Source organism: Artemia franciscana, chromosome 3, assembly GCF_032884065.1.
Source record: "Artemia franciscana chromosome 3, ASM3288406v1, whole genome shotgun sequence".
In the NCBI taxonomy this organism is placed as follows: domain Eukaryota; kingdom Metazoa; phylum Arthropoda; class Branchiopoda; order Anostraca; family Artemiidae; genus Artemia; species Artemia franciscana.
In genome coordinates, this window is record NC_088865.1 from 46,952,243 (window position 1) to 46,957,110 (window position 4,868).

The following is a 4,868-nucleotide window of genomic DNA, read 5'->3' on the forward strand; positions in this document are numbered from 1 at the left end:
TTACCACATCTTAGCTTCCCGAGGAAAAACAAAATTCAATCTTGACTGAACATTACGGCGTATCACCCTCATCCTTCAAAATTCAAGCACTAAAAATATATAATTCTTGTACTTAAACTTGACTTTAAAATTCAGTTGAATAATATTTTTCTTCTTAGAAAACAGATTTGGCTACGTGAAACTGCAAAACAATTGTTATATGGACGTTCTTTTTTCAAAGCGGGATTTACAATATAGGCTTTAGTTTGTAGGTCTAACTTTTTTTTAACTTTACATCTATCAAAAATAGATTACAACCTTTTTGCTTTATAGAATGTATATCGAATGGACAGAATTGAGTAGCAAAATTAAATTGAAGTAAATTACTCAATTTTCGTATCACATCTTGATTCAAGATTCTTTTCAATCCTTTTTTTCTTATAAATTAGGAATTTGACGATTTTAACATGAAGTGTTTCTTTGTTTTGAGTTAAACTGTTCATTTGTGTTTTATTTTATATCTCTTTTTTTCCTTTTTCACGGTTAGATTTACTCTTATATTTTGATTGTCGAAGGTATTACTCGCCTAATTTAAATTGAAACTATCAACTTGAACGTTATACATTTATGCACTGTAACATTTTCTTGAATCTCTCCGCTTCAATTTGAAGTAGTTTATTCTGCTCCTGCTGAAATTTGTCTTTTTCAAGGGATTCTAATTTTCTTACAATTCATGTTGTTGATTAGTGTAGATTGAGGAATGTTCTGTAAAAATGGGTCATTTAGTTATTTTTAAGTAATTAAGTCTTTATTTATATGCTTTGACTGGGTTGAGGCTATTTTATCAGATATATTCGGTTATTAAACAAAAAATGTTTTTGTTTTTTTTTATATAAAAGTAAAAGTTGTAGCTATATCGTGAGCAGACTAAAAAAAAAAATAGCAGAAATTAAACTGAAAAATAAACTAAAAGTTAAAAGAAATATAGGTTAAACTTGATACAAAATGAAACCAACTAATAAACTAAAATTGTAACAAAAACAACTGTTACTCCACCCAAACTCATAATGGAAAGAAATTACTAGACATAAGAACAAGAAAGTCATCCCACTTTTCCACGATTATAGAAAAAAAAGATCAAAAACAGATATTAAAGTTAAAGTAACTGATATTAGACTTAATAGAAGATGTTTCCAATAATGAACTTATATTGTGCAAAAAACTGATATCCAACTAAAACTCAAAGCGAACTGAAATTCCGAAACTTATGAAAAGGGAAGTTTTTCTCCTTCTATGCCAGCTAATGTGAGAGTTTCATTTGTACTCTATGGAAAGCAATATGCAATTCAAGTATTATTATTTTCTCATTATAACGATTATAACATTATAACATTAAGAAATAACCAAATTAATAAAATCTATTTTGATTCCAAAAGGCTTACCTACAGTAATGCTTACCTAATAGTTTGTTCATTCTCAACATATTTGAGTAAAATTTACAATACAAGCAAATAGATTTGTCATTGTAAAACTTCTTTTCAAAGAATAAAATATATTTTTTCAAAAAGAAAAATTTTTATTTCAAAATGAAATTTAGGCACCAATGTTCTACAGTTTTTAAATGAATTACTCCAAAAAAGATGAATTCAGACATATAATTATTTTTTAAACATTTAAATTTTCTTTTCCATGATCTTCATTGTTAAGAAAATTCTATTTTTTCATTATTAAGGGTATTTATATTTATAAATTAGTTTTAAATCATTTTATTTATTTTTTATATCAGCAATAACAACGCAAAAGGAAAGATAAGATCTAATGGCTAATCATTGTATACGAGAAAACAAAGTATTCTTTGCGTATTCTTTCGTTGTAAAAATTCTACACTGTATTTCTTGACAAAAATATTTAATTTGAAATGTTTAGTTTTTATAGGGATATTTCAAGTTTTTCTTGTGAGGACGGAGCAGGCATTCTTAGGGAAGGAATGCTAAAAAAAAAAAATACAAAAGGTATCAAAATTTGCTTATATACACACACACACACACACATATATATATATATATATATATATATATATATATATATATATATATATATATATATATATATATATATATATATATATATATATATATATATATATATATATATATATATATATATATATATATATATATATATATATATATATATATATATATATATATATATATATATATATATATATATATGTATATATATATATATATATATATATATATATATATATATATATATATATATATATATATATATATATATATATACTTAAATCGAGCTTGGTGGGGTCACTGAAGCCCGATAAAACCATTATCTCTGGATACATCCTTCAGTTTAAATTTGATTATGACATTTCTATTTTCTTATTTTGCTTTTAGTAAAATCAAATGACTCTAGCACTGTAATTGAATCACGAGGTAGACAACTTCTCAGTTCCCGTATCTAGTAATAGCTGTCCGTTTTGACCTTGAGTTGAATATCAGTTTTGTTTTTGTTACGTAATAAGGTCATTATTGGTCTCATTTTTATTAAGTCTAATATCTGTCTTTTTTTAGCTCTAATATCCCTTTTATATATCTTTTTTCTTAACAATGATTGGGGGGGGGGCATAGCGAGGACGGCTTCCCAGCTCATATTTCTAGTATTTTCATTTCATTTTCAGTTGAAAATCAGTTTCATTTTCGGTACATTATAAGTTCATTATTGATTTCATTTTTAATTAATTCTATATATATTTCTTCTAGCTTTTATTCCATTGGTTCATTATAATTTCTGTTTTTTTTTCTGCACAAGAATTAGTTTTTTTCTGCCAAGCTTCTTATTTGCTTCTGTTTTTCTTGATTCTAATATCTGTTTCTGTTTTCTGTTTTCTTAACAATACTTGGGGCTTAGTGAGGACAGCTTCCCAGTTCTTGTTTCTAATAATTTTCATTTCATTTTGAGTTGAAAATCAGTTTATTTTTGGCTCACTACAAGTTCATTGTTGATTTCATTTTTATTTAGATCTACATCTCTTTCTTCTAACTTTCATTCCATTGGTTAATTTTTTGTCTGTTTTTTTTTCTCTGCTCAGGAATTAGTTTTTTTCTGCCAAGCTTCTTATTGGTTTCTGTTTTTGTTGGTTTAAATATATGTTTCTTCTAATTTTAAGCTCATTCTTCATTATAAATTCGGGTAGATGTTTTTGCTTTGTTCGAGACGTAGCTTCATACTTTAATAAAGTCTTAACGTTATTTTTGGTTAAAACGTCAGATGAGTATTTTAGGAGCGGGGATTGATATAAATTCCTTTGAAAAGCTTGCATCACTGATAATTTCAACCCATAAATTCTCAACTAATGATACTGGGTCATTTTGCTTTCTCTAAGATCCCCATTACAGATGAAAAAGTACTTTTGCAAGCTTCCGTCTCTACTGAATTTGAAAAGTAATACCTCAATTTTGAATCTGATCGGTAAATTATTATTTTTATCCTTGGAACGCTACAGAGGTCTCTGAAACCAAATTTACTGAAAGATAATAAGGTAATAAGGTAAAACGTTTTACAAAACAGTGTCCAGAAGGTAAGGCTTCTGAATTTATTTGTGAACATCTCCCGCTCACTTCAAACTACCGAGCAACTTTAAAAGTTAATAACAAATGATTTCAGTCATTGTTATTTATTACCTTAATTCTTATTTTGGCTATTACAAATATCAGAATAAATTTAGATAAGATCTAATCCACATTGTATAATTGTATACAAAGAAATAGACTATCAATTAGTTATCTAGTTTCCAAACCTGACCTATTTCTGAGTGAGGATGTTCATGATAGGTCTTTCTTGTTTTGTTTGTTGATTAGCTTCAGAACAATAATGCAGTGAGAATTTGGAATTGGAATTCTTAATCTTTGATTAAATTAGACGACCAAAAATTTTGACTTGTTTTCGGCTTAGGCTGTAAAAGCAAAATTTTCTAAAAGCAAATCGTACATTTTAGGCCTTATTATATATAGTTAAACAGAGTCTTGAACATCACCAAACTTGAAAAAGCGATAAAAGCTCCAGCTTGAAATAGTTACAATGATTATTTGAAACATTTTGCATTGCGCACATAAATCCTGAGCTTGCAATCCAAATATTACAAATCTTAAACAAAAACTATCTTTAATATATTTACGTCCTTGCGATTTCATAAATTACTTATATATTGATTTACAAATGAGCAATGTATTGTAAGCATACAGAATAGTATAGAAAGAAATTGAAGCAATCTCCTTTTCAATTCTCTTTTTACATTCTTGTTCTTGTTCAACTTTCTGTTGGTTTTTTAAAGTTGAAACTGAGCTGAAAATAGTAATGGGCTCTGCTCTTTATTGGTTTTATTAGTCTATTGTGATCAAATTGCATTTATACAAATTATATTTTCTAACAGCCTTATAATACACATCACATTTGAGAACTGGCCAAAGGTGATTCTTATGAAAATGGTTAAGAAACCAAAAGCTTCACCATATTGCATTTCTGAGGATACAGACAGGCTTACACTGAATTACAAACATTAAAAACTATATAGTAGCCCAGATGTCCCGATCCTGGGACCAATTTGCACGCGCTCTTTCGCTTGATGGAACGGGAAAACGCACCCCCGTAAGTCCAAATCATACAAGTTTTATGAATCCATTAAATACCTTTATTTAATCAACTTAATACCTTCATTTGAAAATAAAGACTAGCTTTAAGTTCTTGTAATATCATAAATTGCTTTATAACTCTGAGTGTCTTACGTATTAAATTACAGATGAGCAATATATCGTGAGCATAAAGAATATAATAGGAAGAAATTGGAATTAATCTCCTCTTCAACA

At 27.4% G+C, this 4,868-nt stretch overlaps 1 protein-coding gene across 1 annotated transcript in view; it reads left to right on the forward strand.

Annotated features, from left to right (window-relative positions):
• LOC136025338 (uncharacterized) overlaps positions 1-1,990 on the forward strand; it is a gene marked incomplete in the record, with an annotated part of 37,526 nt that extends 35,536 nt beyond the window's left edge. The window contains 1 exon segment of the mRNA XM_065701261.1: positions 8-1,990.
• Between the last annotated feature and the right edge of the window lie 2,878 nt (positions 1,991-4,868).